At 37.7% G+C, this 10,000-nt stretch overlaps 1 long non-coding RNA gene and 1 pseudogene across 1 annotated transcript in view; both read left to right on the top strand.

Annotated features, from left to right (window-relative positions):
- The first annotated feature begins 1,400 nt into the window (after positions 1-1,400).
- On the top strand, positions 1,401-2,567 carry LOC137990833 (uncharacterized; annotated as a pseudogene).
- A 3,250-nt stretch (positions 2,568-5,817) lies between these two features.
- The window catches only part of LOC137990832 (uncharacterized), an 11,472-nt gene continuing 7,289 nt past the window's right edge, over positions 5,818-10,000 (top strand). Inside the window, exons 1-2 of the long non-coding RNA XR_011121564.1 lie at positions 5,818-5,942; positions 8,889-9,092. This is a non-coding gene — a long non-coding RNA (uncharacterized lncRNA). The remainder of the gene's footprint in view (positions 5,943-8,888; positions 9,093-10,000) is intronic.

Raw genomic sequence — 10,000 nt, 5'->3', positions numbered from 1 at the left:
CCATACTTAATGTATGGTATAGTAGCGTGGTGTAATACTGCAAAAGTTCATAGAACTAAACTTTTGACCCTTCAAAAACGAGCTCTTCGCCTAATGTACTTTGCTGATTACAAATCTCATGCAATACCTTTCTTCATTTCTTCTCGTCTTCTTCCTTTAGATATGCTCTATTTTAAATCTGTGGCTGTGATGATGCATGATGTATCAAACAACTTGACACCTCCTAATATATTTAACCTATTCACCCATCAAGCTGATATTCAAACTCACGAGACGATATCATCGCAAAGACGAGATTATTTTCTTAAACGTTCGAGAATAGATATTCAAAAAAGATCTTTCTCAAGAATTGGCGTTAAAATTTGGAATAGCATATCTTGTGAAGTCCGCCAGATGTCAAAATCTAACTTCAAAAATAATGTTGATGATATCCTCTTACAAAGACTGCTAAAATATGATGATTACATTGATGTTTCGATAATATTGGCAAATTTTGACTCCTTAGTTTAGTATGTCATGTAGCTAAAAATTTATTTATTCAATTTAAACTACTTTTTTCATGTTTATTTATATCAGTTATACTGTACAAGTTTTAAGCTGTTCTCCACTGCACTAACTGTATTCTAAAACTAATTTATTTTATTTATTTATTTTTATGTGAATGTGTAGTTATGTATTTGTAACCATTTTATCTGGAATATTTATTGTAAGCAATGCTCGCCTCGACTAGCTATTGCTAACAGCGAGCATTGCATAGTTTTGTGATATTTTACGCAAAATACATAATAAAAACTGAACTGAAACTGAACTGTCAAAAAAGCGTGAAAATTATCTCATATTAACTTGTCTCGTTCCTTTGAGAAGTTGCTTGATATATGGAGCTAACAGGACAGAAATGAGCTAATATCAAGCAGGGTTCGTAAACGTCATGCTTAATCTCTCTATTGTCCTAGTAAAATTACGCTCTCTACCCGGAAGTGGTCATGCAACTTATCACATCCGGTCTACGCTAAGAAATATTACGCACATTCTATTAAGTTCCATGTTTCAAAGATTTATCGGTGCCGTACAAGAGGAGAAATGGCTAGCGGATGTGAACGCCAGTGGGTCCTCGATTTTCATTGGCTAGCGGCCTTTTGTGTTGACATCTCTCGTTGAAGAGAGGGGAATAAAATTCTTCAGATTCGTCTTTCTAAAAAATATTTTCTCTTTACTAGTAAAAGAACCAATGGGGAATGTGCAATCGACGGATTTCCATAAAATTTGGACAGAACGTGCTCTGGTAGCACAATCAAAAGTTTGACATCATTCTCACCAATGACGTAGTTAGATCAAAATATTGATTTTTCAGAGGAATGCTATGTTCTAAACACTTAACTGTGAAGCTGGTAAAAGCACAGACCACAAAAGGCGAGGTGCCATAACCGTTTAGTTAGTCCACAATGCGGCTATCTACAGTTACTCTTTTCCTTTCCTTCGCAATTTTGCTGATGGCGATATCCATTGCTGCCAGAGGCAGAGGCGGCGGTCGCTCGAGTGGGTCACGCTCTAGATCAAGCTCACGTCGCTCTTCCTCCGGTTCCAAACCCGTAATCAGAAAAACTACACCGATCAAAGCCACGACTTTTCGTTCTCCTGTAATCCGCAGCCAAACCAAAGTTGGTTCCAAAAAAGGCACGTTCAAAAAGGTAGTGGCCGGCTACCTTCTGTATCGCTATGCTGTGAGCAACGCTCCTGTGTATAGCAGAGGCTATCCGATGTACCGCTGCTACGTTACCGTCCCTGAGGAACGAGCTGTCCGGATCACCTCTGAAGAACGGAGGTTGTTGAGTTCTAACGGCAGTCCATGTATCCAAGCACCTTCTTCGCAGACGTTTTCGCTTGCAGATGATATCGATCAACATCTCATTTCCTTGAATACCACCGTCACTTATAACAAGAGTGGAGAAACGAAGACTTACCACAATGACTCGGTTTCTCTCCAAGACATCTTGCAACAAGATTTTGAAGTGAAGACTCTTTCTCAATACAACACCACAATTGTGCCCAGAACGTCGTGCAGTCAAGTTGAAGAGAAAATCCGAGGTACAATGATTACTTTGTAGGAAACAAACCCCAACAAGGCAAGCACTCGTTACATGAATGTGGCCCCTACCGTCTTGCTTGCAACGGTAGTTGCACTGTTCGGGGTTTTGGATGTCCCCCGAGTTTTTGCCAGTTTTTAGGTTTGAGCTGTTCCAGATAAAGTAATTTTGTGACTGATTTGTTATTCCAAGTTTTTTCTAACTTAAATACTATGCATTAATCGAAATATTTAAATATACCCGCTGATCCAACTTGTAAAGAAGCAGGTGGTTTCTTGACATTCAGTCTTGTTGCCGAATTTCAAGCAAGCAATTTTATGGCCCTAGGTGAAGTTGTAGTAATGTGAATCTAGAGTTGCGCTTGCCAATTTTTACTCAGTAAACGATTGTAATTTTTGGCTTGAGTTTATGTTATACCCATTGATAAAGGGTCATGTGTAATTTTACTTATAAATTGATGGTAATAAACATAATTACACTTCATTTTATGGTTGAATTATACTTTTTTTAAAGGTTAATTTCAAGTTTTTTAGATGGGTTAAAGATCACTACACCGTCACTCGGGGTAATTTTACCCTTCCTCTCTGATAATATTATCCTTGCTATATGTGTTATTTTAGAAGTGTCAAAGTGTATAATACCCATTTTACACTACTTTTCATCAGTAAATATACCATCCTTTTGAGAGTTAAACTGCACTTTAGAAGTTTGTGTAATCTTACACACACAAGAAAGGGGTAGCTGGGCTGGCAACAAATTTACACCATTTTTAAATGTAGTCTTTCACTATAATTTTTAGTGTGAAGAAGTTGGATGAAGAAGTTCAAGGTCTGGACAAACTCAGACACCGTTTATGTTTGCTCAAAATAGACTTGCGAGCAAATGCAGTTTTGTAAAACAAAGTAACATTTATCTGTACAAGGTATTTAATGGCGCAATGCATCGAAAGTAATGAGTCATTAGCTTCGCTGTTATGTAATTTGTCAGACATCTTGAGTTTGTAATAAGTTATCATTTTCCCTTCTGAGTTCATCAATAAAACATATTTATGGCGGAAAATTAAGTCCAATAATTGCCTAGAACATAACATTCCTCAGAAAATCATTATTTTCAACTAACTACGTCATTGGCGAGAATGACGCCCACTTAAGGTTTCATCAAATCTTCGAGCGTGTTACGGCCTGTTTTCGAGAAAGCCCCACAAACTACGTATCATTGGAAACCGTATGAAATGTAGAATTCGAGGGAAAAATCTATTTTGCCACTCTTTTAACCCTTTAACTCCCAGTGGCCATTTATAGATTTTACTCTGTCCAACGCTAGACGATTTTACTGGTCAATCCCCCCCCCCCTTCCCTAGGGCCTTAAAGGGTTAATAGACTTAATAAGGCGACAGGAGTCAGTAACAGACTGACTTATGTTTTGTTATATCAAATACGATCGCAGATGCAAAATAACAAGAGTCGACTCTAAAAAGACAGTCGACTCTAAATGGAATATTTGTTCGCAAATATAATTTTTATGTTTTGTCACGGCTTGTGCGTTTCCTGTTTCTATGCTAGCGATTATGTAATACAGTAAAACATGACATGGGCACGTGACTGGGGGCTCAAGGGAATTCACTCGACAGCGCGTTATTGGCTTAGTGACCTGGCATGTAGTAAGGGTCATTCTTCGCTAACCTTCTTTAAGCGTAGACGTATTTCGAATTGTTTCAGGTACGTTGGACCTTTGAATTACGTATATTCTTTCTTTTTTACGTCTCTTAAGTCCTTTGGTCCCCTAATAAGTTATCATTGAATATAAAAAAAATCTAACTTTGTTATATTTCGACCAAGACAAAAGATCTTGAACTATCAAGTAAACTAGGTGTTTGACCATGACTCTAATAGCTATTTATTGTATAGATACTGATGAAATACCAGGATTTCTCCTTTTACTAAAAACTCATATCTTCACCGCGCGCAGTGAACGTATCATTTTTATCTTTCACATGTGAGGATATAGCTGTCGTCATAGTAACGAAAAGGATTAGCCAATAAAACACGAGCTTCGTCTTCGATGTACGATACTTTTGTGCTTTAATATAATTCTTCTCTACTACATTAACATTTTTATTGCAAATTCTGATACTTTTAGCACTCGAAGATAAAATTCGTATCCCCGCGCGGCCATGTAATATCCTCTATATCTCTTTGGAGCGTAAGAAGTTAGGCGTGCTCATCGATGAAAAACTTTCATGGAGTTACCACATTTCTCATGTTGCATCAAAAATAAGTAAATCAATTGGTATTATCTCTAAGATAAGGCATTTTGTACCGCTGAGTACTTTACACCATATCTACAGGTCACTCATTCAACCATACTTATTAATGTATGGTATAGTAGCGTGGTGTAATACTGCAAAAGTTCATAGAACTAAACTTTTGACCCTTCAAAAACGAGCTCTTCGCCTAATGTATTTTGCTGATTACAAATCTCATGCAATACCGTACCTTTCTTCATTTCTTCTCGTCTTCTTCCTTTAGATATGCTCTATTTTAAATCTGTGGCTGTGATGATGCATGATGTATCAAACAACTTGACACCTCCTAATATATTTAACCTACTCATATTCATGCTTACGAGACGATATCATCGCAAAGAGGAGATATTTTCTTAAACGTTCGAGAATAGATATTCAAAAAAGATCTTTCTCAAGAATTGGCGTTAAAATTTGGAATAGCATATCTTGTGAAGTCCGCCAGATGTCAAAATCTAACTTCAAAAATAATGTTGATGATATCCTCTTACAAAGACTGCTAAAATATGATGATTACATTGATGTTTCGATAATATTGGCAAATTTTGACTCTTTAGTTTAGTATCAGTCATGTAGCTAAAAATTTATTTATTCAATTTAAACTACTTTTTTCATGTTTATTTATATTATACTGTACAAGTTTTAAGCTGTTCTTCACTGCACTAACTGTATTCTAAAACTAATTTATTTTATTTATTTATTTATTTTTATGTGAATGTGTAGTTATGTATTTGTAACCATTTTATCTGGAATATTTATTGTAAGCAATGCTCGCCTCGACTAGCTATTGCTAACTGCGAGCATTGCATAGTTTTGTGATATTTTATGCAAAATACATAATAAAAACTGAACTGAAACTGAACTGTCAAAAAAGCGTGAAAATTATCTTATTTTACTCGTCAATCCCCCCCCCCTAGGGCCTTAAAGGGTTAATAGACTTAATAAGGCGACATGAGTCAGTAACAGACTGACATATGTTTTGTTATATCAAATACGATCGCAGATGCAAAATAACAAGAGTCGACTCTAAAAAGACAGTCGACTCTAAATGGAATATTTGTTCGCAAATATAATTTTTATGTTTTGTCACGGCTTGTGCGTTTCCTGTTTCTACGCTAGCGATTATGTAATACAGTAAAACATGACATGGGCACGTGACTGGGGGGCTCAAGGGAATTCACTTGACAGCGCGTTATTACGTGGAATGCCGAAAGCATCCACGTCTTAATACCGGGCTGGTGTCTTTTTTTTGTTGGTAGTCACAAATGTGCATACCCCACGGATATTGAATTAATCTCCGATCGGGTGGACTGACTTATATTCCCTCCGGCATTTCCAAACTTCCCTGCCCCGTGGAGAACTCCTATACTTCCTAAGCCATCACGAATCTTCTCTGCTAGCGCGTTAGACCACTCGGCCACCGTGACACACTTTCTTCAGGCTGGTGAAAGCAAAAATTTATAATAGAATCTTTCCTCCCGCCATGATTGTTTCAGTACTAAACTATTCCATAAAGTGGATAGATGCTTTTTCTTTGAGAAAGGCAAGCTTTAAAGGTAAGGATAATTTTCTACGTTATTTCTAGATCTTGCTTCGTACTTGTGTGTTCCACTGTGATCATTATTATTTTGCATTCAACGAATACTTCATTGGAAGCATTTTGCATAGAACGAATACGTACTCCAATATTTCTTGGGAACCAGTTTGTTCGCCGTTTTGGGGTAGAAAGAAAATAAGAAAATAGCTTTCAACGGCCAAACAAGATAAAAAATGAAATCAAGTTTAAAAAAAAACGAATTAGCTATCGCCGTCACGGGGACTTCGCAGCCGTCCCCCATCCAAGTACTAACCTTATTCAGAGGAGCTTAACTTCAGCTGACACTTGGACTAGCATCAACGATCTTTATGTTAAATTCGCACATAGATCTTGTCGAACTTTATAACACTTGAAAGAAAAAAAACGCACTAACAAAAACCAGGTGTTATGCCGACATTTTGCCACAGATGCATCCTTTGTTTCGTGAGTTGTCAGTAAACACGCAAGGTATAACTTGATCACAGGCGGCCGCTAAAATCGATGTCACTTTCGATTTTGCGATTTTACTTGTATGACCAAAAGTACGATAGAAAAATTGAACTCTGATGGAACGTAACAAAAATCTCCCGAAATGTTTTTCGCTGATGGCAAATTGTTTTATTCTCGATCGACACTTCCTAAAAGTTCCTTCTGCTCTCCTTAAAAACTACATATTAATATTTATTTACTTTTTCGTCAATATTTGTTTTGCATAAAGCAGGCTAGCAAAATCTGTACCTTGCTTTGTTCGCATTTTTGAGCGTTAAAATAGAATTTTTGGGCGTATGTTCCTGACAGCAAAAGTCGCATATTTTGACGTCCCCCATCCAGATACTAACCCCGCTGGAAAGAGAAAAAAATTTAGTAACATTGGTCTTGGAAAGGTGTCAGAAGCTCAGAGTACACGCTTAAGCTTGTGGTGAAAAAGAAGTTGTAAATGATCAACATGTCAGCTTTGAAGCCAAATGTTTCTCGATTTCCTGTTATTTTCTTCAATCGTTCTGGGCTTAGTATTTTACTGAACCACATGTCTTCTTAGAGGGTATATAGCAAAGATGTCTACCATGGCACCGAAATGATTTACGATACCAAACAATGTCGTGTACTATTAGAGCTACATATTGTGCAAGGACTTGAATCTCCTGGAAAAAACAAAACGCAGCTCAGTTGACAGTTATGGAAAAAAACACTGTCAAGTTACTGCACTACCACACGCAATGCGTTCTTACTTTAAAAAATATCCCGTATCTCCTCAATTCTACCCCCCCCCCCCCCCCACCTCCCGACTAAAAATCCCGTATCCCCACAATTTTTTTACCTAATTATCCCGTATCCTGATCGCTTCTCGGGCTTTTGGCTAAGATTAGTTTCTTGGCCAAGGGCTACGGTCAAGTACTGTTGTACAACGGACGGCACTTTTTCAGTGCCGTAAGGGGCAGGCACAGAACATTTTCGGCTGTTTGTCTGTTCTCTCGAGAAACGATGACGAGGGTTTTTTGGGTTTTTTGTTCAGCTCGAGTGTAGAATCAGGACGAACTGTTGTAGTTTCTTATAACTATTTCCTACTTGTAGCTTTTGTTGAGTTTTGAATCGATGATAGAGAGAGTTTTGGCGATCTCAATCCGGACTGGACTACTGGATTTAATGATTTTTCTTAACGAGATTTCAAGTTATTGTGGAACGTTTGGTACCAAGTTACTGAAATCAAGATTATGGAATTGTAAAATTAGAACTTTGGCCTGGACTATAAAACGCGCAATTACGGAATTTTTGAGCATTGAGAGAAATAGAGCACGGATGTTGTCTTCTTGTCTTCGCCGCGGCAAATTTATACAGTTTGCAAGGAACTAAACCAGGATTACAGAACCAGACGTCGATTACAGGGCCCGGTTGTTCGAAAGCCAATTACCTTAATCCAGGATTAGCGTAAACTTTTGTTTCATGTTTTCAACTTTTTGGTCACAGTTTCCTTTGCTTATTTTTGTTTTTCAAGATTGACTTCTTATAATGTAAAGTTTTACTGAATATCAGCCTTGAACAGCATTTGGGAGTAGAGGATAAAACTCGTTTTAAAACCCAGTTTCTGAACAACTGGCCCAGGATGATAAGTTGTTGAACTGTGATTTGTAATAAGTTTTTCGGATGATTTAAGGCTGATCCTGTAATTTTTGGATGAAAGGAGTTAACGAAGCAAGTAAAACTGTAGGATTTGAATTAAGTTTCCTTCCAAAAAATAAATAAATAAGAGATCCCGTATCCTGGTAACCTGCTAATAGGGCTTCGTTGTTTGCATGTGTAAATTTAGTAACATTAGTAATGAGTTTTTACAACAAAAAACTTTAATTTATATTACAGATAAAAATGTTTGGTGTGTAGCCAGGCATGTTAAAAAATAATAAAAAGAAAAAAGTTGACACTGGCTAAAATATTGTGTTGGACGTTTCGGCAACTGCTGTTGCCTTCCTCAGCAGGGATAAAAAATGCAAAAGGCCATAGCGACATTAGATGGAAACTCCTTGTTGGCCAAACACCACATGTGCTACAATCACCAAATAGACTTGATGAACGTCGAAATCGTTGACAGGTTATCGGCATGGCGACAAAGACTTATTCTTGAGGCTTGGCATTCTTTGCGAGACACGAACGCTATAAACGAACATATAGCACTTCCAAACGTTTACAATAACATAAAGAATTTGTAGTAATATTTTAGACTGCTCTGGAGACCCTTGTTTTTATTGTCTATTTTATTTAGAAATATTCGTTGAGGTGCGATTTAATATTTATACGCATCGTGTACCATCAGGGCGCCGTTAGATTTTTGCATTTTTTATCCCTGCTGAGGAAGGCAACAGCAGTTGCCGAAACGTCCAACACAATATTTTAGCCAGTGTCAACTTTTTTTTTATTATTTTTTATATTACAGATGTATCTTTCTGGTAATCTTTCGCCATTGTCCGAAGTCTACCTGTACTTGAAGTTGACTGTAACTGGACAATTTGTGTTAACTGTTTGCGCATTCCACGGATACGCCCTTGTAGGCGTCTTGTTGGCTTAGTGACCTGGCATCTATTAACCGTCATTCTTCGCTAACCTTCTTCAAGCGTAGACGTATTTCGAATTGTTTCAGGTACGTTGGACCTTTGAATTACGTATATTCTTTCTTTTTTACGTCTCTATTATAATTTGGTTTTATCTCCTGTGTGATAATTCTAGTTCTTAACGCCGATCCTTGTTGTGTATTATTGTCGTTTGTTTTGCTGATATGCCGGGTAGCGTTCCTACTGTCCTTGTTTTGGGTCATTCTTTCGTTAGAAGAATGTGTGATGACTTGTTATCTCGATTTCATCCTCGCACAGACCAGAATTTCAATCTCTCAGACGCCACGGTTTGCTTTCACGGGGTTTGGCGGTCGCACAGTTCATTACAAAAATTTGGTTTTATCAACGGAGTTGATAATGTAAATTGGCCACCGTACAGAGATTCTAAAAGCTGACGTTTCGAGCGTTAGCCCTTCGTCAGAGCGAGTCGAGGGATTATGGGTTACGTGTAGTTTTTATAGTAGAGTAGGAGCTACGCTATTGGTGGTAACATGTCAACGTGAAAAATAGGAATATATTAGTTAAATGAAAAGCGTTCGTTAATACCGTGAGGATTAAGGGTGCCGATTTGAAAGATGAATTTTTGTTCCAGATTCTTGCGGCTTTCCGTCGTACCTAGATGTAGGGAAAGGCCGCAGATAGCCATGTGTTTTTTGGAATGGTTAGGCAGATTAAAATGGCGAGCGACTGGCTTAGATGCATCCTTGTCATTCTTCTCAACATCGCGAAGGTGTTCGCGGAATCGGTCATCTAGTCGTCTACCTGTCTCACCAATGTATAATTTATTGCATAACGTACAGGTTATGCAATAAATGACATTTGCGGAGGTACATGTGAAACGATCGGTGATCTTAACAGATCGCTTAGGTCCCGATATCTTGCTAGTGTTAACAATGAAAAGACAAGTTTTGCATCGTGAGCGCGCGCATTTGAAAGT

Source organism: Montipora foliosa, chromosome 2 (assembly GCF_036669935.1).
Source record: "Montipora foliosa isolate CH-2021 chromosome 2, ASM3666993v2, whole genome shotgun sequence".
NCBI lineage: Eukaryota > Metazoa > Cnidaria > Anthozoa > Scleractinia > Acroporidae > Montipora > Montipora foliosa.
The sequence above is the reverse complement of the archived record's forward strand: the minus strand, read 5'-3'. Positions and strand labels throughout refer to the sequence as shown.